General features: G+C 42.7%; 1 protein-coding gene across 7 annotated transcripts in view; it reads left to right on the top strand.

Moving 5' to 3' along the window:
- The window catches only part of PPP6R3 (protein phosphatase 6 regulatory subunit 3), a 136,407-nt gene that overhangs the window by 6,266 nt on the left and 102,513 nt on the right, over positions 1-27,628 (top strand). For all 7 annotated transcript variants that reach the window (XM_056526731.1, XM_056526732.1, XM_056526730.1 and 4 more), the window contains exon 2: positions 27,093-27,212. The gene's annotated coding sequence lies outside the window, so the exon portion shown is untranslated. The remainder of the gene's footprint in view (positions 1-27,092; positions 27,213-27,628) is intronic.

Genomic DNA, 27,628 nt, shown 5'->3' with positions numbered 1-27,628 from the left:
AAGTACCAAGACGTCAGAGTGTATCTGTACACCCTATGTCCTTATGGGGTTATATACTAGCCAGACAAACTTTTTTTTTTATATATAAATGTATTTGTGTGTGTGTGTGTATATATCATAGCCAGACATATTGTTAGACATATTTTTTCATGTATATTTATTATATAACCCTCTACACGCAGCCATACATATACTTGACAGACATGCTTCACACACTGTAAATCAAAATCCCTCCCCCATCAGGGTAAAGGGTATAATAATAACAAGCAATACCAACTGCCCACCGGCAAAAATTTATCCTAGAACTGATTAAAACTTACGACTTTCTATTATTGCGGAGTATATTATCCATGTATGATGCACAGTGTGTAGTTGAGTGTTTTGAAAGTTCACAACCAACCATGTGGTCACACTACTATTGAAATCAATCCAGCAGGCTGCAGTCCTGCAGGTGACTGTAACTCAGCAATACAGAGCTTTAAATACAGTTACAGGTCCCCTGACGTGTTTCGCTCACTAGAGCTTCTTCAGGGGTCTGGCAGCCACCTTTTGTAAACATATACATATTCTCTCTATCTCACACACGGGGGGGGGGGGGGGGGGAAGAGAGAAACATGTATACACTGATAACAGTAGGGCTGGGCGGTATACCGGTTCATACCGAATACTGAAATTTTTGGGCTGCACGATATGAATTTTAGCCCATAGGGCAATACCGGTTGGGCCCCTCCCCCTTGGGAATGTATTATGAGCGCAGTGCTGTCCACACATCGGGGAACTAATCCTTTGTTACCCGCCTGCGCTGTTCTGCTTCCCCCCCCCCCCCCCCCCCAATTAATTATCAGCCCAGCCAGCGGGGTACTACTCACAGATGTCAAGCACTGCCCTCCTCCTCTTTGTTGTGGGCCGACACCGGCGCTGGAACTCTATACTGTACGCCAGTGGTCTCCAACCTGCGGACCTCCAGATGTTGCAAAACTACAATTCCCAGCATGCCTGGACAGCAAACGCTGTCTGGGCATGCTGGGAGTTGTAGTTTTGCAACAGCTGGAGGTCCGCAGGCTGGAGACCACTGCTGTACGCTGTATCCCTATGCCGGCGGCAAAAGATAAAGAAAATAAACTTTTAACTTGCCTACGTTGGCCCTGGAATGCCGGCCAGCTGTCGGCGTATCACCGGCTGGAGCGATGACCCGCCCCTGCCAGTGATAGGCTGAGCCCACTGTCATGTAAGAAGCCGGCCAGAGCTTCTTACATGACAGTGGGCTCAGCCTATCACCTGCCGGGGCGGGACATCGCTGTGGCCGCTGATAGGCTGATGGCTGTCCACATTCCAGTCCCCTGCGTGCTGTCGAGGTGAGTTAAAAGCTTATTTTCTGTATCTTTTGCAGCCCGGGCATAGGTATATAGCGTACAGCAGTGGTCTCCAACCTGCGGACCTCCAGTTGTTGCAAAACTACAACTCCCAGCATGCCTGGACAGCCATTGGCTGTCCGGGCATGCTGGGAGTTGTAGTTTTGCAACAACTCGAGGTCCGCAGGTTGGAGACCACTGGCGTACAGTGAGTTCCATCGCCGGCGGCCCCTAACAAAGAGGAGGAGGGCAGTGCTTGACACCTGTGAGTAGTACCCCGCTGGGCTGATCATTAATTGGGGGGAGCAGAACAGTGCTGAGGGGTCAGATGATTTGGGGGGGGGGGGAGCCGAACACCGCGTGCGGGTCACATGATTGGTGGGGGGCAGAACAGCGCTGGCGGGTCACATGATATGGGGGGGGTGGGGGGAGGGAAAATACCGTTATATATCGTGGAACCGCCGTGAGTTAAAAAAAATACCATGATACACATAATTGATCATACCGCCCAGCCCTACATGCAATTATATGTATATAAAGGTGATCACGTTTGGCCTTACATTAACATGGAAACTAGAGATGAGCGAACTTACAGTAAATTTGATTCGTCATGAACTTCTCGGCTCGGCAGTTGATGCCTTATCCTGCATAAATTAGTTCAGCTTTCAGGTGCTCCCGTGGGCTGGAAAAGGTGGATACAGTCGTAGGAGACTTTCCTACAACTGTATCCACCTTTTCCAGCCCACCGGAGCACCTGAAGGCTGAACTAATTTATGCAGGATAAGTCATCAACTGCCGAGCCGAGAAGTTTGTGATGAATCGAATTTACTGTAAGTTCGCTCATATCTAATGGAAACTATTGAAAGCTTGTCCACCTTTATATTTTTGACCGGTATGCTTGTTCTGACACTTATTCTCAATGGTAAAGTGTAGCTGACCAGTGTAGGCATTCATGAGACAGTGTAAAAGTTGTCACTACCCATCTGTCATGTAATGATTGTGTAGTCCAGCTTCTCATGACAGTGTGACTTGTTACCCAACACTTACAAATAGTGCATTGCTGTAACACTCGCCATTCGGTTATATTACCCTGGTCTGCACAGCAGTGTTCCCAACATGTGGCTCTCTAGCTGTTGCAAAAATGCAACTCCAATGTTGCATTTTTGCAACAGCTGGAGAGCGTTCTGGTAAGGTCAATGTATGTGAAAAATGTTAGTCTGATAAGGTTTTCAGTCAGAATCATGTTAGGCTCCATTTATGCCATGTTTGTCATTGAAGTTGGGAAAGCTCCCGGCACATCCGGTATACGTATTTATACACAGTCACCTGACAGCGTCATTTTAGCTTCCCTTCGTGTGGTGGTGGGGTTTTACATTTATATGCTGTATGGAGTAGCATCAGATCAAAAAAATAGAAAAATTCTGACAACTACAGATGCAAGCCTGGCTTATCTCGAACGTCTTGTTACAATTTATAACCAGACAGTTTGGCTAAAGTTTTTGGTAGTTTTTGTAACAATCATTTATGGAATGAACCAGACTCGGCATGTTTTCTCTACCACTTGTGAAAACATAGGAACCCACGTATGACTGATGCCACCTGTCATAGGTGTCCGCTGAGGAGTTCTCTGATGTATACCTCTGTTGGACACTGTAAAACAGAGTGAAAATAGCCAAAGTCTCCATAGTTGATAATAAAACGCTAATTTGTCAGCTGATCGCAGGGATTGTGCGGAATCATCTGCCTCTGTAACCAGGTAATGTGCTGCTGACGTGATGGAAGTGAATGGCCACATAAGCAGTCCAGCAATTGTTCATGTGGGCGATGTTGACAGTAATTGGACAGTGTAAGGGCTCATTTAAGAAGCAGCAATTAAGTAGTTTGGCACAAATTTTTCTTAATTTTTCACAAAAACTGCACTATCATTTTGCACTCCCAAGATGCAGTTTTTGTGGCTTTTGGGTTGACAAGTGGGTTTGGCATTTTATAAATCCCTATTGAGTTTTAGCTAACTTTTGTCCGAAGCTGTTTTCACAAAAAAAACTGGCATTTTGCGCTTTTTTTTTTTTTGGGGATGTTTTTGGAAAAAAAAAAGTGGAAACTTAGTGTGAAAAAGACAGTTATCACAAGGTCTATGGTAAGCTTAAAGGGGTACTCCGGTGTAAAACTATTTTTAAATGTTTTAATTGATGACAAAGTAAAACAGATCTGTTAAATACTTCTATTTAAAAATTAGGGCTCCAAGGTATATCGCAATCGAATCGTGATAATTGTGGATTGCGAGATGTAGCGATTTGGCCTGTCTCAAACTTTTCCAATTAGGCTGGGTTCACACCACATTTTTCAAATACGGTAACCGTATACGACCGTATCCGAAGCCGTATGCATAGAGAATGCATAGAGAACCGTATTCCAAATTTTGTGTACGGTTGCATCCGTTTTGCCTCGGATACGGTTTTGCCGATTTTTCAACCGTAGACAAAAACGTAGGCGAATCGTATGCGGTTCTTTTAACATTGTTGTCTATGAGAACCGTACACAGAATTTCAGAATACGGTTGCACACGGTTTTTCTAATCCGTTTTTGGAGTTGACACATGCGCAGATTGGAATTTCAATAGAACAATAGTAACTTTATTAAATTGCTGGAAAACTAATTCCAATAAAATAGCAAAACCGTTGGCAAAAACTGATGCAAACGGATAGAACTGTACGGGGAAAAACCGTATACGTTTTAATTTGGAGTCATACGGTTGTATAAGGTTGCATACGGTTTTTGCCATACGTTTTTAGCGGAAAACCGTATACGGTAACCGTATTTGAAAAAGGTGGTGTGAACCCAGCCTTTACTGAGAGTAGAAATAGTGGGCCGCACACAGAGGAGGGACAATAAGGTGAAAAAGGGGAGCCGAAGGCTGTGGTATGCTCAACTCCAGTGTGGCCCGGCCCCTCCATTGAGTCTCCCTGTGTCTCCTCTACTCCGTGCGTCGGGTATATGAAAAGAGCTGAGAAGCTGAGCTCTCTTCATACCGGCTAATGCCGGATATCACCGATCCGGGTGATGTTTGGCATTAACCCTTTAGACTCTGTGATCAAAGTTAATCGCAGTGTCTAAAATGCCAAAAAGTTCGGTAGCTCAGTTAAGCTGATCGGGACACCCATGGCAAAACATGCAGGGTCCCGATCAGCTGAGAGGATGGGCGGAGGTTAACTACCTTTCTCCGCCTTGTCCGCTTGGCGATCCAGTAATGCTGTAGCAATGGAGTCCTGAAAACACTGATCAATGCTGTGCTATGGCATAAGATTGATCAGTGTATGCAAGAATTACAAGTAGTAGTGTAGTCCCCATAGGGCAGTGTTTTTAATCTGTGTGCTTCCAGCTGTTGCAAAACTAAAACTCCCAGCATGCCCGGACAGCCTTTGGATTTAGGCATGTTGGGAGGGAAGCACACTTTTTGTAAAACACTGCCCTATGGAGACTGCCCTTGGTATCGCCGCGTGCGTAAATGCCAGAACTATGAAAATATATGAAACCGCACAATCAATGGCTTGAATGTAAAATAAATAAATAAATAAATAAAAAATACCAAAAAGATCAAATTGGTAGTACCGTATATACTCGAGTATAAGCCGAGTTTTTCAGCACGATTTTTCGTGCTGAAAACACCCCCCTCGGCTTATACTCGAGTGAACTCTCCACCCGCAGTGGTCTTCAACCTGCGGACCTCCGGAGGTTTCAAAACTACAACTCCCAGCAAGCCCGGGCAGCCATCGGCTGTCCGGGCTTGCTGGGAGTTGTAGTTTTGAAACCTCCGGAGGTCCGCAGGTTGAAGACCACTGCGGCCTTCGACATCATCCAGCCCCCTCTCACCCCCCTTTAGTTCTGTACAGTACTCACCTCCGCTTGGCGCTGGTCCGGTGCTGCAGGACTGTCCGGTGAGGAGGTCGTCCGGTGGGATAGTGGTTCCGGGCTGCTATCTTCACCGGGGAGGCCTCTTCTAAGCGCTTCGGGCCCGGCCCCAGAATAGTCACGTTGCCTTGACAACGACGCAGAGGTACGTTCATTGCCAACGTACTTCTGCGTCATTGTCAAGGCAACGCCTCTATTCCGGGCCGCTGCGCGGCGAAGAGGCGCCCCCAGTGAAGATAGCAGCCCGGAACCACTATCCCACCGGACGACCTCCTCTCCGGACAGCCCTGCAGCACCGGACCAGCGCCGAGCGGAGGTAAGTACTGTACAGAGCTAAAGGGGGGGTGAGAGGGGGCTGGATGATGTCGAAGGCCGCAGTGGTCTTCAATCTGCGGACCCCCGGAGGTTTCAAAACTACAACTCCCAGCAAGCCCGGACAGTCGATGGCTGCCCGGGCTTGCTGGGAGTTGTAGTTTTGAAACCTCTGGAGGTCCGCAGGTTGAAGACCACTGAGGGCGGATGATAAGAGGATGATGAAGGGGGGTGGGGATGATGACAAGGGGATGATGAAGGGGGAATGTGTGGGATGATAAGGGGATAAGGGGATGATGACAGGTGATGATGATGAGGGTCTGGATGATGACAGGCGGTGATGAGGATGTTAATGACGGGTCTGGATGATGACGGGGGGAAATTATGTATTTCCCACCCTAGGCTTATACTCGAGTCAATAACTTTTCCTGGGATTTTGGGTTGAAATTAGGGGTCTCGGCTTATACTCGAGTCGGCTTATACTCGAGTATATACGGTATATTAAAACAGAATAAAGATAATCTGTAATTTTTACCAAGAAGTGCACTGTGCAGAATTAAACACTCCCCTAGTGCTCCACCATAGAGCAATGCAACAATGCCGGAGAGTGTGCAGACTAGGTACAAAATTTAAATGTGGAGGAGGAATTAAGCTAATTTCTCCCCGTTTCATATCAAATCACCTCTATTTTATGTTCAGTTATTATACATGAAATTAAATTGGCTTAATGAAAAAAGGGGATTTGATATGAACTTGGGGGATTTTACAATTTTTTTTATTACATCACAAATCAAAATCGCAATGTTTACCTCCATAATCACAATTGCACATTTTTCCCAAGTCGTGCAACCCTATTAACCCATTGGGGACAGTCCATTATAACCCTAAGGACGGGAGCATTTTTTGCAAATCTGACCTCTATCACTTTATGTATTAATAACTCTGGGATGCTTTTACTTATAAATTTGATTCCGAGAAAAAAATAAAAACATTACTATTTTGGAAACTACCCTCCTCAAGGAATGTAACAAGGGGTACAGTGAGCCTTAACACCCCACAGGTAATTGACAAACTTTCCTTAAATTGGGATGTAAAAATACCCCAAAGTTTTAATTTTCACAAGGGTTAATATGAGAAAAAGCCCTCAAAAATTTGTAACTCCATTTCTTGAGTATGGAAATGCCCCATATGTGGATGTAAAGTTCTCTGCGGGCATACTACAATGCTCAGATATCACCCCCCCAACATGTGACCCCATTTTGGAAACTACACCCCTCAGAATTTAATAAGGGGTGCAGTGAGCATTTACACCCCACTGGCATTTGACAGATCTTTGGAACAGTGGGCTGTGCAAATGAAAAATAATTACATTCCGTGAGGGGTGTAGTTTTCAAAATGGGGTCACATGTTGGGGGGGGGGGGTCCACTGTTCTGGCATCACGTGGGCTTTGTAAACGCACATGGCCTTCAATTCCAGCCTAATTCTCTCTTCAAAAGCCCAATGGCGCTCCTTCTCTTGAGTATTGTAGTTCGCCCGCAGAGCACTTTACATCCACATATGGGGTATTTCCATACATACAAATTTTGGGAGGCTTTTTTTCCTATTACCCCTTGTGAAAATTAAAAATTTGTGATAACACCAGCATTTCAGGGGGAAAAACACTTTTAATTTTCATGTCCAACTTTAACGAAAATTTGTCAAAGACCTGTGGGGTGTTAAGGCTCACTATACCCCTTGTTGTGTTCTGTGAGGGGTGTAGTTTCAGAAATGGGGTCACATGTGGGTGTGTTTTTTTTTTTTTTTTTTTTTTTTTATTTCTCTAACAAGCTGGTGTAGCCCCCAACTTTACCTTTTCATAAGGGGTAAATGGAGAAAAAGCCCCCCAAAACTTGTAACTCAATTTCTCCCGAGTACGGAAATACCCCATATGTGGCCCTAAACTGTTGCCTTGAAATACCACAGGGCTCCAGAGAGTGCGCCATGTGCATTTGAGGACTAAATGAGGAATTTGCAATAGGGGCGAACCCGGATACAAGAATGGGGCTTGTCTCCACAAAAACACTACAGCCCCCAATCTGCTATTGGTCGTCTCTTCTAGACAACCAACAGCAGGGGATTGTGGGTGTCTTGGACAACCCCGATTCCCCCTTATTTTCCGGGTCACCATAGACCCGTATGACACAGAATTGCGCAAATCGCAATGGGTCCTTAACTACCAGGGTCCCATGACGTACCGGTACGACATGGGTGCTTAACAGGTTAAAGGGGTACTATGGTGGAAAACTTTTTATAAATCAACTGGTGCCAGAAAGTTAAACAGATTTGTAAATTTACTTCTATTAAAAAATCATAATCCTTCTAGTACTTATTAGCTTTTTTTTTTTTTTATTTTATTTTTTTTGGAACACAGAGCTCTCTGCTGACATCTCTGTCCATTTTAGGAACTGTCCAGAGCAGCATAAGTTTGCTCTGGGGATTTTTCTCCTACTCTGGACAGTTCTTAAAATGGACAGAGATGTCAGCAGAGAGCTCTGTGTTCCAAAAAGAAGAAAATTTCCTCTGTAGTATTCCGCAGCTAATAAGTACTAGAAGGATTAAAGGGTACCTCTCATCAAAAAAACTTTTGATATATTATAGATTAATGTATGCAGAATAACTTTACAATTGCATGTTATTAAAAAATATGCTTCTTTCTATTTAATTTTCCACTTTGAAGAAATGACTAGAGATGAGCGAACTTACAGTAAATTCGATTCGTCACGAACTTCTCGGCTCGGCAGTTGATGACTTTTCCTGCATGAATGAGTTCAGCTTTCAGGTGCTCCGGTGGCTGGAGACTCTTTCCTAGGACTGTATCCACCTTTTCCAGCCCACCGGAGCACCTGAAAGCTGAACTAATTTATGCAGGATAAGTAATCAACTGCCGAGAAGTTCGTAACGAATCGAATTTACTGTAAGTTCGCTCATCTCTAGAAATGACCACTAGGGGTCTCCCTACCAGTCCTGGCAGCAAGCATTTCAGACTCATGCTGGAGTCCTAAACACTACAAGCTGCCAGTCTGCTTTGTTCACAAAGGAGAACACTCAGAGCTGCCAGTCTGCTTTGTTCACAGCCTGTTTGGCTGTGGACAAAGCAGGCTGGCAGCTCTGAGTGTTTAGGACTCCAGCATGAGTCAGAAATGCTTGCTGACAGGACTGATCGGGAAAAATACAATAGAAAGAAGCATATTTTTCATTAACATGCTATTGGAAAGTTATTCAACATTCATTAATCTAAAATATATCAAAAGTTTATTTGAGAGGTACCCTTTAAGATTTTTTTAATAGAAGTAATTTACAAATCTGTTTAACTTTCTGGCACCAGTTGATTAAAAAATAAAGTTTCCACCGGAGTACCCCTTTTTTAAAATGTTCCTGTCATTTCAAATAAACTTTTGATATGTCATAAATTTTGAGTTGTCGGTGTCTGTGCTGAGACTCCAAATAAGGCTGCATTCACACCACGTTTTTGCAATACAGTTCCTGTATGCGTTTTCTATGTGAAAACCGTATGGCACCGTATTGGAAAACGTATGCATTGACTCTCCATTGAAAACCGTATGCCAAAAGATGCATCAGGTTGTGTCCGTTTTGCATCCTGTAAGGTTTTGTTAGGTTTTTTCCTGTACCCAAAACCGTAGTCTACCACAGTTTTAGGTCTGGTTGAAAAACTGTATTAAACCGTATACGTTTTTTTAAAACATGGGAGTCAATGGGAACCGTACAGTTCCATCCGGTTTTCACCATACGGTTTTTGACTTTGCACATTTTTTTTTCTTGGAATTTCAATCAAACAAGTAAAATTTTATTCAAAATGGAGTAAAAAGTTAAAAACGCATAAATTTTTTATTTTTTTTTAAACGGATGCAACCGGATGTCAGTTTTCAAACCGTATACGGTTATTAACTGTATACGGGTTAAAATTTGTACACACGTTTTGATACAGTTTAGTCAGGTTTTGAGGAATCCGTTTTTCCTCAAAAACCTGATACGGGAACTGTATTGCAAATAACGTGGTGTGAATGCAGCCTAAGGCTGGGTTCACACTACGGTTTGTAACTACGGTTCCCGTATACGGCTGGGAGGAGGGGTGGGCGGGGCTTAACCGCGGGGCCCGCACTCAGCCATATTCGGGAACTGTAGTTAATGTATGTCTATGAGCCGACCGGAGTGAACCGCAGCCTCCCGTCGGCTGCGTTTTCGGCCGTATGCGGTTTCCCGACCGCAGGCAAAAACGTGGTCGGGAAACCGCATACGGCTGAAAACGCAGCCGACCGGAGGCTGTGGTTCACTCCGGTCGGCTCATAGACATACATTAACTACGGTTCCTGAATACGGCTGAGTGCGGGCACTGCGATTAAGCCTCTCCCTCCTCCCAGCCGTATACGGGAACCATAGTTACAAACTGTAGTGTGAACCCAGCCTAAGTGAGAAGTGCATGATTTTCCTCTTCACTCTCTGGCACAAGGTTTTTCTGGCAAAACTGTTTGGGCAAAGGGGTTGTTTGGGGCAATTACATTTATTTTATATATAACTGAGGGTGTGTTCAAAATAGTGCTGGGCGGTATACCGGTGTGTTTTTTCTTTAAGGTATGAATTTTTCACATACCGCATTACCGTTTCCATAGCAACCAACTCCAATGCGTGATTGCATAGAGAAGTCCGGACACAGCGTCTCTGAGAAGTGTAGTCTGAGCTGCACTGAACTGACTGTGAGGAGCTGGGAGGGGACTACAACTCCGGGCGGGTGTGGGATACTCGGGCAGAACTGCAGAGACATGGAGGAGAGTTACTGGGCGGCCTGTCAGACTCCGGGTACCATGGTGAGGACCCCCGACCACTGGGAAACTCGAGCAGAACTGTGGAGACATGAAGAGAGCTACAGGGCTGCCTCACCGAGACCTCAGGTACCATGGTGAGGACCACCGACCACCTGACACTATGAGGACCCCCCCCCCGAAATACTGATAAATATCATAAAACCGCCATAATTTAGAAAAATACTGTGATATACATTTTTGGTCATACCGCTCAGCACTAGTTCAAAATAACTCATACTCTACTATCCTGTTACTGATAAAACACTTCTCGCCCCTCCTCGGCCTCCTCGGCCTCCTCACAGGGACTCCTCAGCCGGTCAGTGATTGGCTGCAGTGAATAATCCTTGTGGTGTCTTTGAAGTTTTGTTTGCCCAGTCCCAGCTGATGTAATTTGTCTATTTTAAATAATAAAGATGCTAGAAGATCCATTTTAAAATAAGTCCGCAGCATGCCAAAGTTTTGTTGTAGCCCAGGCCTAAGGCTAATAGTACAAGTTCAACTTACATTTCAAGTACTTTTAATAATTGTTCATCTAGTCACCATAGTTACCAGCTGCTGATTGTGGTGTTTTCAACCGTCAGTGGGCTTCTTGCTGGTATGGTGCAGGATACATTACCAACATGTACCCTTAACATACTGGGTAAATGTGATGTGAAACCTGTCCTCTAGATTTAGCGTATAAAATGGCCAGGAACATTTGACTTCTGCCATCGTATTGACCCACAGAATAAAGAAAACATGTCATTTTAACCATAAAGTGTACAGTGTGAAAGCAAAACCCCTCTAGAATTTGCAAAATTGTGGTTTTCTTCTCAATTTCCCCACACAAATAATTTTTTGCGCCATGTATTTTATGCTAAAATTATTATTACAAAGGACAACTGGTTGCGCAAAATAAAAGCCCTCATATTGGTTTGTGGCTGAAAATAAAAGTTGTGATTTTTTAGAAGGCGAGGTGAAAAAAAATGAAATTTAAAAATTTAAATTGGCTGTGTCCTTAAAGGGGTACTCCGCCCCTAGACATTTTATGTCAGATGTCAGATCGCCGCGGTCCCGCTGCTGGGGACCACCGGGATTGCCGCTGCAGCACCCCGCCATCATTACTGCACAGAGCGAGTTCGCTCTGCACGTAATGATGGGCGATACAGGGGCCGGAGAATCGTTACGTCACAGCTCCGCCCCTCGGGATTTCATGGCCCGCCCCTCTCAATAAGAGTATGGGAGGGGGCGTGGTGGTCGTCACACCCCTGCCACAGACTTGTATTAAGGGGGCGGGCTGGGATGTCACGAGGGGCGGAGCCATGATGTCCCCAGTATCCTCCGTCCCCAGTATCGCCCATCATTACGCACAGAGCGAACTCGCTCTGTGCAGTAATGAGAGCGGGGTGCCGCAGCGGCGATCCCGGGGGTCCCTAGCAGCGGGACCACGGCGATCTGACATCTTATCCCCTATCCTTTGGATAGGGGATAAGATGTCTAGGGGCGGAGTACCCCTTTAAGAGTTTAAGGGTCCTTCAAACTATTTTCCCACACTTTAAGCTTACTGGTCTATATTGTCTGCAGCAGCAGAATGTTTATACAGAATTTTCTTGCAGAGTCTTAATGATCCAATGGGATTCTGCTGCACTGTGAACATGGCGGCATGTCCGTAGAAATGTCTATTCTTTCTGCAGATTCTGCTAGGAAATGCATAGCAGTCGGAGACAACACATTTCCGAGCGGTCCTAGCGCTGTCATGTTCTGCAGGCACCCGCTGGCTGTGGAATGTCAGCCTGTACATTTTCTGGGCAGACTTTCTGCTGTGTGAACATAGGGGGAGATTTATCAAAACCTGTCCAGAGGAAAAGTTGCCCATAGCAACCAATCAGATCGCTTTTATTTTTTTTGTTGAAATAATAGAAGCAATCTGGTTGCGATGGGCAACTCCGCAACTTTTCCTGTAGACAGATTTTGATAAATCTCCCCCATGGTTTGTTCAATGATCATTTAAAATGTAAAAGGTTTTTATGTTCTACTTGTGATTGAATCTTTCCAGAAGTTTCCTGACATTATGGGGGAAATTTATCAAAACCTGTGGAGAGGAAAAGTTGACCAGTTGCCCATAGCAACCAGATTGCTTTTATTTTTTTAGGGGCCTTTGTAAAAAAAAAAAAAAAAAAATTATAAAAAAAATATATATAGTGATCTGATTGGTTGCTATGGACAACTGGTCAACAGATCACTAATGTTTTTAACAAGGTCTCTAATAAATAAAAGCAATCTGGTTGCTCTAAGCAACTGGTCAACTTTTCCTCTGTACAGGTTTTGACATCTCCCCCTATGAGCCCTGCACTTTTTGGTTGACCTGCAGACCCTCACCTTTGCTTACATCAGACATTACGGCTTTACGTGCGTTTTTTTGTCTGCAATGTCATTGACCTACAATGGAGAGCAAATGATTGAGGTAAATGTAAAGATTTAGAATACATAAGACAAAAAGGTACCCGCACTCACCGCTACGAAAAAGCAGACCAACTTCTATGGCATCTCGGACTGATCCGACTTCAGGCTAACAGCAGGGCGCTCAGAGTGGAGGCGACTGCCGGCAAAGTTTTGCGCAGATTGCTCTTCTTCCGGCCTTGATACGAGGCCAGAAGTAGCGCGTTATACGCAAAACGTTGCCGGCAGTCGCCTCCACTCTGAGCGCCCTGCTGTTAGCCTGAAGTCGGATCAGTCCGAGATGCCATAGAAGTTGGTCTGCTTTTTCGTAGCGGTGAGTGCGGGTACTTTTTTGTCTTATGTATGCTATTGAGTGACTCTGGGTTTCTTGGTTCCCAGCACCTCCGGACCCACAGGCATCAGGACTCCGCGTTTAGTGACAGATCGCTAGCCTCCACAGTACATGCTGACACGGTTGGGCTTTCTCCACAGCAGTGCCCTCTAGCTTGTGTTATGAAATTTAAAGATTTGGCTGCAATAATTTGGTTTTGTAATTATTAAAAGGTGATGGGCCATAAAGTTTGCAGAAACCTCCCCTTTTTATTTATTTATGTAAAGGTTTAACATCTTTAAAAGATATAATAGAAGTGTTTATTTGCAGTGTTTATAGTGCAGCTCTCTTTTACAGCACTGCAGGAACACGTGAACATAGGCTGAAACAGCACCACACCCCATACAATTATTGCTTTAACCATACCTTTGTGTATTTAGTATGTGCTGTGATATTTGCTGTAGAGGGGATGAAAGATGGCGGCGTCCTGTTTTTAAATGTCAATGTCACGTGTTCTCTAGGGGTTGTGGCTATGATACAGTGGGTGGCAGACCATGTGCCTTGTGACAGATCTTTTCTGGCTGGATGGAATGCTGGGATAAGTACAGAACCGCTGTACCTGAATGTACACTGGTTCCGGAGGTACAGGGCTCTTTCATTGTATAGTGGCTCTGCCAGGTTCCAGCAGATTGTTCTCAATCTCTTCAATGGGTGCTGAGCTGCAGTAATCCAGCGTGGCCACTACAGTGCGAATCGAACTGTGCATCTTGCTCAACTCATTGGCTGAGGCTCAACCAGCCTGAAACCAAAACGGTCTGGCTTTGCCTATAGCAACCAATCACAGCTCAGGTTTCTTAACAAGCTAAGGTAAAGTGAATACTGCCCTTTTGATTGGTTGAGGTGGAACAGCCAAGCAGATTACTGAATCTGGGTCACTGTAAACATTGTGTGCAGTGGTGCTGATCAGGGGGTCCAGATATTGATATCCTAAGGATTGGCCATCAATCAGTCTTGGAAAAACTCCTGTACGTTCAAGAAGGGAAGAAAAAAGAAGCAATCTGACCAATCCAGCAATCTTTTAAAATTGTGTAACCATAAAATGTATGGCACAACCAAAAAATACTATTTGTGTGGGAAATTAGGGTATGTTCACACTGAGGAATTGGAGAGGAATTTCCACGAGTAATTCTGCTCTCTTTTTCCTCTCCAATTCATTCGGCAGTGAAAATCCCCATAGAGCTGTACAGAATTTCTGCCCCTCAGTTCACACTGAGGAATTTCCTCACATGTTCTTTCTTTCATGTTCTTTCTTTCAGGCGGAATCAGTGTTTAACTCCCATAGAGATCAATGTTAATTTTTTTTTTCAGTCAGAATCATTTCCACGCGGAATTGGCGCAGAATTTCCGCATGGGGGAAAAAAAGAGGATAATATATATATTATACTCTTCTCCTCCTCCGCTTGAAATTTTCATTTCCGCGTGTGGAATTCCGCGCCAAATTCCTCGCAAAATCTGAGTTCTTGTGTAAAAGTAACAATATTTTGAGGCAGAATATTTCTGCTTGATTTCCGCCCCAATTCCTCAGCGTGAACATACCCTTAAAAAGAAAACCGCAATTTTGGAAGGCTTCGCCTTCACGCCTACAATTTAGAGTCAACTTTGAGTCAATACGATTAAAATGATACCCATGATAACATACTTTTCTATTACTGTTGCGCTTAAAAAAATTAACCAAATTAGTACGTTTAAAATCCCCCTATTTTGAAGACCCATAACTTTTTTCATTTTTCCGTATAAGCGGCGGCATGAGGGCTAATTTTTTGCGCCGTAATCTGTACTTTTTATTGATACAATATTTGCTTGTATAAAACTTTTAATACACTTTTTTTTTTTGAATAAAATGTTCTAAAAAATCAGCTATTTTGGATTTTTTCATTTTTTTATTAAAATTTTTTTTTCCAGGAGATACCAAATATGTATATAAAATATATATATATTTTTTTTTTGTGGGTAATAGGGGGAAATGGGACAATTTACGTTTTTATTGTAGTAGGGGGATTTTTAAAACTTTTTTTTTTTAAAAACATTTTTTTTACCTTTATTTTTACACTTTAACCCCTTAAGGACTCAGCGTTTTTCCGTTTTTGCATTTTCGTTTTTTCCTCCATACCTTTAAAAAATCATAACTCTTTCAATTTTGCACCTAAAAATCCATATGCTGGCTTATTTTTTGCACCACCAATTCTACTTTGTACTTATATCAGTCATTTTACCCAAAAATCTATGGCGAAACGGAAAAAAAAATCATTGAGACACAAAATTGAAGAAAACCCCGCCATTTTGTAAATTTTGGGGGCTTCCGTTTCTACACGGTACATTTTTCGGTACAAATGACACCTTCTCTTTATTCTGTAGGTCCATACGGTTAAAATGATACCCTACTTATATAGGGTTGATTTTGTCGTACTTCTGGAAAAAATCATAACTACATGCAGGAAAATTTCTACGTTTAAAATTGTCATCTTCTGACCCCTATAACATTTTTTTTATTTTTGTGCGTATGGGGCGGTATAAGGGCTAATTTTTTGCGCCGTGATCTGAAGTTTTTTAGCGGTACCATTTTTGCATTGATAGGACTTATTGATCGCTTTGTATTCATTTTTTCTTGATATAAAAAGTGACCAAAGATGCACTATTTTGGACTTTGGAATTTTTTTGCGCGTACGCCATTGACCGCGCGGTTTAATTAACGATATATTTTTATAATTCTGACATTTCCGCACGCGGCGGTACCACATATGTTTATTTTTATTTACACAGTTTTTTTTTTGTTTTAATGGGAAAATGGGGGTGATTCAAACCTTTAATAGGGAAGGGGTTAAATGATCTTGGGGACCTTGAACACTGCACACACTGATCTTTCACATTGATCACTGGTTTCTCATAGGAAACCAGTGATCGATGATTCTGCCGCTTGACTGCTCATGCCTGGATCTCAGGCACTGAGCAGTCATTCGGCGATTGGACAGCGAGGAGGCAGGTAGGGACTGTAAGCTGTTCGGGATGCCGCGATTTCACTGCGGCTTTACTGAACAGCTCCCTGTGCTTGCCAGAGGTAGCCTGACTGCCATTAGGTACCAAGATGAGCTCCTCAGACCCCTTGTGAGACCATATGCTTGTGCAGTTGGCCCTGGGTTCCTCATAATGCATGACAGTGCTAGACCTCATGTGGCTAGAGTGTGTCAGCAGTTCCTGCAAGAGAAAGGCATTGATGCTATGGACTGGCCCGCCTGTTCCCCAGACCTGAATCCTATTGAGCACATCTGGAATATCATGTCTCGCTCCATCCACCAACACCACGTTGCACCGCAGACTGTCCAGGAGTTGGCAGATGCTTTAGTCCAGGTCTGGGAGGACATGCCTCAGGAGACCATCCGCCACCTCATCAGGAGCATGCCCAGGCATTGTAGGGAGGTCATACAGGCACGTGGAGGCCACACACACTACGGAGCCTCATTTCAAGGACATTAAATCAAAGTTGAATCAGCCTGTAGTGTGGTTTTCCACTTTGATTTAAATTTCCATTGATAGTTTTTGAGTGATTTTGTTGTCAGCACATTCAACAGCCTGACCTTACCAGGGTGGGTAAGCACCGTTGTTACTGGACCTCCCCACCCTAAATAACGCCAGCCTTTTACCAGGGGCACCATTTTTGATGCTCCGGGCCTGTTTATACCGGTTCTTCCCTGTGGCAGTGGGTACCGGGGTAATATTTGGGTTATCTAATGCTAAGCGCTGGCTTAGTAATGGTTACCGTCTATAGGACATATTCCATTACTAAGCCTTAAAATTCAATTATAAAAATCACGACACATTGAAAACCATTTTATTAAAAAAATAAAAAAAACTTCCCCCACAGCCCTCAATAACCATTTTATTGAAATTTAAAAATGCTGGTAATCATTTCAGTCCACCAGATCTGACGACGTCCTCTGCATTCACGTATCTGAAATGAGAAGAAAAGAAAAACAAGAAATATGGGTTAGTGCATTTTTTTTTGCGCTTTCCCCTGGGGATAACGCACATAATGCAGCATGTTCCTAAACGGGGAGCTTCCAATTGTTGCTAAACTAAAACTCCCATTATTTGGGGGGAGAGGCTGTAGTTAAGAAACAGCTGAAGTCTCCCTGTTTGGGAACACACTGCCAGAAAGGCTCTGTTCCCATTATGCAAAACGCATAATGTGAACAGTCAGGCCTGGACTGTGTAGCTCCGCCTCCTAATGACATCATCACAAGGGGGGCGGAACAGTAAAGGTTGCAGGTGGTCTCAGGAGTGAGACCCCCTTTTGATCTGTCCCTCTGCCCTTGGACTACTACTCCCATCATGGGACAGTCTGTCCCATGATGGGAGTAGTTGTAGTACCGCAGCACTGAAGGGTGGTACTTGAACATCACCCTGCTGCAAGACTTTTAGGACTACTACTCCCATCATGGACAGACTCCATCCATGATGGGAGTTATAGTCTAGGGGCTTAGGTACAGATTGCAGCAGGTCACTCTCCAGAGACCTGCTGCATTTATTAAGTTAACAAGCTGGCGGCACATGCGGTTACACTGCGCTCCCCGCCAGCTCCAGACTCCTGTATACAGTGTCCTAATTCATAATCCCTGCCGGGAGATGGGAGCTCTGATTGGTGAATAGCTATTCACCAATCAGAGCGCCCGTCTCCCGGCAGGGATTATGAATTATGCGAGCTGTATATAGAAGCCGGCATGGAGCCCACCGGCTTGTTAACTTAATAAATGCGGATCGCAGCAGGTCTCTGGAGAATAACCTGCTGCGATCTGCCCTTCAGCCCCTGGACTAGAACTCCCATCATGGACAGTTGGTTCTATGATGGAAGTAGTTGTAGTACTACAGCACTGAGGGATGGCACTTGAACATCACCCGGCTGAGAGACTTTTAGGACTACTACCCCCTATATGGACACTCAATCCATGATGGGAGTTATAGTCTAGAGGCTTAGGTGCAGATTGCAGCAGGTCATTCTCCAGAGACCCGCTGTGATCCGTATTAAGTTAACATAATGTAACTGTATACGCTCTTATAATTCATAATCCCCTTCACCAGGAGACAGGGTCTCTGACTGGTTAATAGCTATTAACCAATCAGAGCTCCCGGCGGGGATTATGAATTATGAGAGCGTATACAGGAGCCTGGAGCAGGCTGGGAGCACAGGGTAGCTGCATGTGCGCAGACTTGTTAACTTAATAAATGCGGATTGCAGCAGGTCTCTGGAGAATGACCTGCTGCGATCTGCACCTCAGCCCTTAGACTATAACTCCCATCATGGACGGAGTCTGTCCATGATGGGAGTAGTAGTCCTAAAAGTCCCGCAGCCGGGGGATGTGCAAGTGCCATCCCTCAGCACTGCGGTACTAAAACTACTACAATCATTGAATCGAGGGGCAGATCGCAGCAGGTCATTCTCCAGAGACACGCTGCGAACCCCATTTATTAATGGTTAAAGCTGGTGGCACATGTGGCTACACTGCGCTGCCGGCAGGGAATACTACATACATCTGTCAGCATTCAAAATTGCCGCCGCCGGGAGACCGGAGCTCTGATTGGTGAAAAGCAATTCACCAATCAGAGCTCCTGTCTCCGGCGGCAGGGATTATGAATGAGAGCTGTATACAGGAGATGGGGAGCGCATTGTAGCCGCTTGTACAGTTAATAAATGCGGATCACAGCAGGTCTCTGGAGAATGACATGCTGCGATCTGCCCCTCGACTAGAACTCCCATCATGGACAGTCTGTCCATGATGGGAGTAGTAGTCTTAACTGTCCTAAAATTCACTTTCTTAGATGCTTTCTGACACTTTGGTGTCCTCCGAGGTGGTGTAAATTTGCGTTCGAAAAGTGCTTTTGCGCATTTTTTTGCGTTTAATAAAAAAACGCAGTTAATTCGATTCCACAGTAGAAAGTGCTCTATCGTAAACTTTAACCGTAGACATGGCTATGAAAAATTCGATCACATTTTGCACAAAAAAAAGTTATATTTACAAAGATAAATTCCCCCCCTTGTGTGTATTGGAACAAAACCAAAAAAAGGAGGGGGAAATGGCAAATTTGACATAATGTCACATCAAACTCAAAAAATGGACTGGACAAAATTATTGGCACCCTTTCAAAATTGTGGAAAAAATAAGATTTTCAAGCATGTGATTCTCCTTTAACACCTTAAAGGGGTACTCCCGCCTTGAGACATCTTATCCCCTAGGGGATAAGATGTGTCGCCGCTGGGGACTCCAGCAATCTTGTATTTGCCACCCACCTGTTTGAGCTGGATGCCGAGGTGCCAGCTCACAAATAGCCGGGTGGCAACCACGGTGCCGGAGTATTGTGACGTCACAACTCCGCCCCCGTGTGACGTCAACCCCCCTTATGCAGGTGTATGGGAGGGGGCGTAACGGGCCGCGGCATGCAGCTCAAACAGGTGGGTGGCGAATACAAGATTGCGGGTTTCCCTAGCGCCCCCCGCGGTGAGACATATTATACCCTATCCTTTGGAGTACCCCTTTAAGGACCAAGCCCATTTTCACCTTAAAGGGGTATTGCAAGCAAAACCTTTTTTTTTTTTTTTTTTTTTTTTTTTTTTTCCTTTTTATATATCAACTGGCTCCGGAAAGTTAAACAGATTTGTAAATTACTTCTATTAAAAAAATCTTAATCCTTCCAATAGTTATTAGCTTCTGAAGTTTTCTGTCTAACTGCTCAATGACGATGTCACGTCCCGGGAGCTGTGCATGATGGGAGAATATCCCCATAGGAACTGCACAGCTCCCGGGACGTGAGTCATCAGAGAGCAGTTAGACAGAAAATAACAACTCAACTTCAGAAGCTAATAACTATTGGAAGGATTAAGATTCTATTTTAATAGAAGTAATTTACAAATCTGTTTAACTTTCCGGAGCCAGTTGATATATAAAATAAATTTTTTTTTTTTGCATTTTCGTTTTTTTTCCTCCTCTCCTTCTAAAATCCATAACACTTTTTTTATATATTTTTTTTTTTTATATTTCCATCTACAGACTCATATGAGGGCTTGTTTTTATTTTTTTTATTTATTTATTTTTTTTTGTGACCAATTGTACTTTGTAATGAAACCATTTTACCATAAAATATACGGCGAACCCCAAAAAAATATTTTTTAGGGAGGAAATTTCAATGAAAACCACAATTTTGAACATTTTGGAGGGTTTTGCTTTCACACTGTACACTTTACGGTAAAAATGACATGTGTTCTTTATTCTGTGGGTCAATAAGACTAAAATGATACCCATGGATAGATACTTCTATATTTTTATAAAATCTAAAACTTTTTGTACAGAATCGGTAATCTAAAATCACCCTATTTTGACCACCTATAACTTTTCATTTTTCCATATATAGGGCGGTATGAGGGCTAATTTTTTGTGCCGTCATCTGTACTTTTTTTTTCGATACCACATTTGCATATATAAAACGTTCAGATCCTTATTTATTAATTTTTTGGGAATAAAATTCTACAAAAGCAGCATTTTTGGACTTTTTTTTTTTTTACGTTTACACAGTTCACTGTACGGTATTAACATATTTTGATCTGACATTTTATGCACGCGGCAATACCAAATGTTTGTTAGAAAAACATTTATTTTTTTAGACCAGACCAGGAGATGACGAGAGACTGACGGAGGCAGGTGAGGGATCTCCGTTCGCCATTACAGATGATCGGATCGCTGTGGCAGCGCTATGGGCGATCCGATCATCTATTTTAACATGCGCATTGCCGCAGATGCGGTGATCTATACTGATCACGGCATCTGAGGGGTTAATGGCAGATATCCGCACGATTGGAGATGTCAGCCATTACCAGCAGGTCCCTGGCTGCTGATAGCAGCTGGAACCTGCCGTGTATGACCGCGAGCACCACTCTGATGCTCGCGGTCATAAACAGGACGTAAACTTACATCCTGGTGCGGGAAGTACCGCCAAACCAAGATGTACATTTACGTCAGTGGTCGTTAAGGGGTTTAGCTCACCTGGGCCAAGTAACATTGGTGCAATGTAAAAATCACACCTAAAGCAGATAAAAAGGAGAGAAGTTCACTTAGTCTTTGAATTGTGTTGTCGGTGTGCGCCACACTAAGCATGGACAACAAAAAGAGAACTGTCTGAGGTCTTGAGAACCAAAATTGTGAAAAAATATCAACAATCTCAAGGTTACAAGTCCATCTCCAGAGATCTAGATTTGCCTTTGTCCACAGTGCACAACATTATAAAGAAGTTTGCAACCCATGGCACTGTAGCTAATCTCCCTGGGCATGGACGGAAGAGAAAAATGTATGAAAGGTGTCAATGCAGGATAGTCAGAAGATATTCAAGCTGTCCTGCAGGCTCAGGGAGCATCAGTATCAGCGCAAACTATTCATCAACATATATATGAAATGAAATGCTATGGCAGGAGACCCAGGAGGACCTCACTGCTGACACAGAGACATAAAAAAGCAAAACTACATTTTGCCCAAATGAACTTGAGTAAGCCAAAATCCTTTTGGAAAAAGTCTGGTGGACAGATGGGACCAAGATAAGGCTTTTTGGTAAAGCACATCATTCTACGGTTTACTGAAAAAGAATGAGGCCTACAAAGAAAAGAACACAGTACCTACAGTGATATCTGGTGGAGGTTCAATGATGTTTGGGGTTGTTTTGCTGCCTCTGGCACTGGGCGCCTTGAATGTGTGCAAGGCATCATGAAATCTGAGGATTACCAATAGCTTTTGGGTCGCACTGTACAGCCCAGTGTCAGAAAGCTGGGTTTACGTCCAAGATCTTGGGTCTTCCAGCAGGACAATGACCCCAAACATGCATCAAAAAGCACCCAGAAATGGATGGCAACAAAGCGCTGGAGAGTTCTGAAGTGGCAGCAATGAGTCCAGATCTAAATCCCATTGAACACCTGTGGAGAGATCTTAAAATTGCTGTTGGGTAAAGGCGCCTTCCAATAAGAGAACCTGGAGCAGTTTACAAAGGAAGTGTGGTCCAACATTCCGGCTGAGAGGTGTAAGAAGCTTATTGATGGTTATAGGAAGGGACTGATTTCATTTTTTTTCCCCAAAGGGTGTATAACCAAATATTAAGTTAAAGGTGCCAATAATTTTGTCCAGCCCATTTTTGGAGTTTGGTGTGACGTTATGTCCAATTTGCTTTTTTTCCTCCTTTTTGGTTTAGTTCCAATACACACAAAGGGAATAAACGTGTGTAAAGCAAAACATGTTTTACTGCAATCCTTTTCTGTGAGAAATACTTCATTTTCTAGAAAAATTTCAGGGGTGCCAACATTTACGGCCATGACTGTACGTGACTACAAATAAAGAACAGAACTACTAGAAGTCCAAGTAAATCTGTAGTATACGAAGGGAGATTATTTTAGCACATTAAGCAACGACAACATATTGGTATAAGTCATATGACTCCATTAATGCGTGATTAGAGCATGTGATTTGAATTATTGACACATCACTTGAAAAGGCTAAAGCAAATGTCATTAAAATGCACAGCAAACATCTAGACTAGCTCAAAATGAATGTGACTGATCAGATGACTAACCTTTGCTTAAGTTCACACTTGTGCATCCTAATAACTTTATAATAGCAAACCTCTCCTGCTCTGGACAGTTCCTGTCATGGACAGAGATGTCAGCAGAGAGCACTGTGGTCAGACAGAAAATAACTATACAACTTCAACTGTAGTATACAGCAGCTAAGTACTGGAAGGATTAAGATTTTTATATAGAAGTAGTTTACAAATCTGTTTAAGTTTTTGTTTTAGTTTGTAAATGACTTCAATTAAAAAATCTTAATCCTCCCAGTACGTATCAGCTGTATGCTACAGAGGAAGTTTTTTTTCTCTTTGAATTTCTTTTCTGTCTGACCACAGTGCTCTCTGCTGACACCTCTGTCTGTCTCAGGAACTGTCCAGAGCAGGAGCAAGCCCCAATACAGTTCCTGACATGGCCAGAGGTGACAGCAGAGAGCACTGTGGTCAGACTGGAAAGAAATGAAAAAAGAATATCAGTTAACGGCTTCTATCTATGCTCAATGTCCCTGCCGTGGGGCCTTCCCCGGATTCTCAGAGCCAACCTGAGAAAATCTGGACTTTACAACATCTTGACAGCTGGATCTATGCAGATTACCATATTGTAACCTGGTCTTGTTAATATGTAATGACCTTTGTTCATTATTCTTCGTACTTATACCTTTCTTTACTGTCAAATATTTGTTTTAAGAAAAATGTAATAAAAAAAAAACAAAAAGGAATTGTCCAGAGCAGTAGCAAATCGCCATAGCAAACCTATCCTGCTCTGGACAGTTTCTGACTAGTGATGAGCGGCATAGGCCATATTAGAATTCGCTATATTTCGTTAATATATTGACTGATATTTGTCCTATATCTGTGAATTTCGCATATTCATTCACTTTTTTTTTCATGCGAAATTCGTAATGAAATTTGCATGCGCTATGTCTTTCAACTACTTTCCTATTGGTTGCTAGGGATCTTGCTAACCTCTGACAACTATATTTGCATCCTTCTCATTGGCCCAAAAGCTAAAAGAGGGACTGGTGTCCTCTGGAAGGGCCGATATTCGCAAATTTTTGCATATTTGCCTTCTTTGGACCACAAGCTGGAAGCAGGGAGGGATGATCACTTTTTATTTACTGTGTAAATAAAAAAGTGGTGTGTACTGGGGAAGAAAAAGACTATTCCTCATAATAGATATTTCGCTATATTCTAAATATTTGCAAAATCGTGAAGTGCCGATTATTCGCATTAAAAATGTGCTATTCGACTGGCCAAACAAAAGAAATTCAAAAAGAAAAGAACTTCCTCTGGAGCATACAGCAGCTAAGTACTGGAAGGATTAAGGTTTTTATATAGGAGTACCGTATTTATCTGGGTATATACCAAGCACCGGCCTATAACACGCACCCTAATTTTACCAAGGATATTTGGGTAAAAAAAGTTTTTTACCCAAATATCCTTGGTAAAATGAGGGTGTGTGTGTGCATGTGTATACCCCGATACACCCCCAGGAAAGGCAGGGGGAGAGGGGCTGTCGCTGCCCGCTTCTCTCCCCCTGTCTTTCCTGGGGTCTAGAGCCCTGCTGCCGCTTCTCTCCCGCTGGCTATCTGCCTCCGGTGTGCCTCCCATGCGTCGTTGCTATGTACTGCGCGGCGCAACCGGGGATGGGGGGTGGGGTGGGCAGCGGTGCCGGCAATGGGTGCCGCTGCCCCTTCTCTCCCCCTGGCTATCGGCGCTGCTGCCCCATTGCCGGCCCGCTTCTCTCCCCCTGGCTATGGGGCGCCGGCACCGATAGTCAGGGGGAGAGAACTGGCAGCGGTGCAGATAGCCATGGGGCGGGAAGGGCCGGCAGCAGGGCTCTAGACCCCAGGACAGACAGGGGCAGAGAAGGGTGGCGGTCTCTGCACCTGCAAAGCCGCTGCAGCTCATTGATTTAAAGCGCCTGCTTTAAATCATTGAAATGCAGCGGCTTATCGGTGTTTAACACGCAGGTAGACTTTAGGCTAAAAATTTTAGCCTAAAAAGTGCGTGTGATATGCTGATAAATACGGTAATTTACAAATCTGTTTAACTTTCTGGCACCAGTTGATTAAAAAAAATTTTTTTTTTTCATCCTTCCCTTCTAAAAATCAGTCTTTCAATTTTGCACCTACAGACCCATATGAGTGCTTGTTTTTTGCGTCACCAATTGTGCTTTGTAAAGACATCAATTATTTCATAACAAAATCTATAGTGAAACATAAAATATTTGGGGTGAAATTGAAAAGTAAAAAAGCAATTTTGTAACTTTTTGGGGGCTTCAGTTTCTACGCAGTACACTTTTTGGTAATAATGACACCTTATCTTTGTTCTGTAGGGCCATACGGTTACAAAGATATCAAATTTATGTAGGTTTTATTTTATTCTGCTACTTACAAAAAAAATAAAAAATTGACTACCCCTATCTTCTGACCCCTATAACTTTTTTTTTTTTTTTTTCTTCCGCATACGGGGCTATAGGAGGGCTTATTTTTTTGCACTGTGATCTGTAGTTTTTATTCGTGCCATTTATTTTTATTTTTTTCCGTGTACTGCATTTACTGTGCAAATTAACTAACCCTATACTTTAATAATTCGGACATTTACGCATACAGCTGATCAGTATTGATCTAATGATAGTTCCCTATGGGGCCTTAGAGTTAAAAATAAAGGGAAAAGTCCCCCCCCCACCCAAATAATAATTGCCACAAAATTTATGTTTTCTGTAGCCCATATAAGGAAAAATGGAAAAGTTAGAGGTGGTCAAACAAAATAGGGTGATTTGAAACCTTCTTTTGGTATCGCTGCGTGTGTAAATGTCTGAACTATCAAAATATAATATTAATGATCCCGTACGTTGAACGGCGTAAATGTAAAAAATAAAAAAAAATACAAAAATGCTGCCTTTTTTGTCTTATTTAAAAAAAATGTATTAAAAATTATCTAGAATTTTATATATGCAAATTTGGTATCAATAAAAAGTACAGATGACGGCGCAAAAAATGAGCCCTCATACCACCCTATAAATTAAAAATGTATAGGTGGTCAAAATAGGGCATTTTCAGATTACAGATTTTGTACAAAATGTTTGATTTATATTTTTGTACCGCTTAAAAAAAGTATCTAGCCATGGGTATCATTTTAATTGTATTGACCCACAGAATAAAGAACACATGTAAATTTTTACCGTAAAGTGTACAGCGTGAAAACGAAAGCTTCCAAAATGTGCAAAATTGTGGTTTTCATTTAAATTTCCTCCCTAAAAAAAATATATTTTTTTTGATTCTCCGTACATTTTATGGTAAAATGAGGTTTCATTACAAAGTACAACTGGTCATGCAAAAAAACAAGCCCTTATATGGATCTGTAGATGGAAATATAAAGGAGTTATAGATTTTAGAAGGCGAGGAGGAAAAAAACGATAACGCAAAAATAAAATTAGCCTGGTCCTGGTCGTGACATCAGAGAAATCCAAAAAGAAAATAATTTCCTCTATAGTATACAGCCCATAAAATGTATTGGATTTTTTTTTTTTAGTAGAAGTAATTTACAAATCTGTATAACTTTCTGGCACCAATTGATTAAAAAAAATAATAATTTTCCACGGGAGTACCCCTTTAAGGTAAAAATGGGCATGGTCCTTAAGGATTTAAGGGGTTAAACCTGTTATATTAGAATGTGCAGTCACTGAATGCATGTGGTTTCTCGATTGTATTAATTTGTTGCATTTTGTTACAAAACTAGTGAAACGTTGCAGATCTGCTGTTGTAGAACGCCCTTGTAAACTCAAATTAGAAAGCAATGGGCAGCTTTATTCTAGAAAGCACCATACTCTTGTGCAATATTCCTGATAGGCCTCGTTAAAGGGGTACTCTGCTCCTGGAAATCCTATCCCCATGTAAGATAAGATGTCTGAGGGGGGGGGGGGGGGGGGTCCGGGACCCCCAGCGATCCATGGTTGCCTCCCAAAAAACGCAGGGGGTCGCAGCGGCAGACTCATACTATCGGACAACTTATGTCCCATCTTTTGGATAGGGGATAAGATGTCCAGGGGCCAGAGTACCCCTTTAAATGACTAGAGCTGATTCTTCAAACTTCAATACCAGACATGGCATAAAGACAGGAATGGCACAGTTTCTTGAGGAGAAAGAGGAAAAAAGAAAACAAATTCTTATATAAAACAGACATAAGGAATGATGTGGATGATTATAACACTGTATAGAAATGGAACCTCATTGTCTTTTTTTCTTTTCTTCTACTTTTAGGCAGGCGAGTGTTCTCTACAGATTTCATGTTAATGTAGTCAGGACATCCTGTAATGGGCCAGAAGCTGAAGCAACTAAGAATTGTTTTATTTTCTTAAAATTTTTAGCTAATTTTAACAGGTAAGTGTAAAGTTGTCCTATGTGTTCCTCCAAGGGTCACTTAAATGTTTGTTTTACCCTTTTATGGTTGATAATCAGGAAATAACAAAAGGTGCTTAAGTGTTTTTTTTTTTTTTTTCCTTTTATTGTTTTACCCTTCATCCGTCACTTTATTTATTTTTCCTCCCATGCATTAACCAGTATAGTCATATAACACTCATGTAATTTCATGCGCATTGCACTCACTTCTTTAGGTGTAAAATAAGCAGTAAGGCAATGTGATCACTTGGGACTAGTTATTAGACCAACTGGGGAACTCCAGACACCAAAGGGAAGATTTATGAAAACTTTTGTAAAGGAAGAGTGGTGCAGTTTCACATGACAACCAATCTGTTTTTATTATTTTTTTTTTTTTCTTTCTTCCATTTTTCACAGGT

This window comes from Hyla sarda, chromosome 6 (genome assembly GCF_029499605.1).
Source record: "Hyla sarda isolate aHylSar1 chromosome 6, aHylSar1.hap1, whole genome shotgun sequence".
Taxonomy (NCBI): Eukaryota; Metazoa; Chordata; class Amphibia; order Anura; family Hylidae; genus Hyla; species Hyla sarda.
The sequence above is the reverse complement of the archived record's forward strand: the minus strand, read 5'-3'. Positions and strand labels throughout refer to the sequence as shown.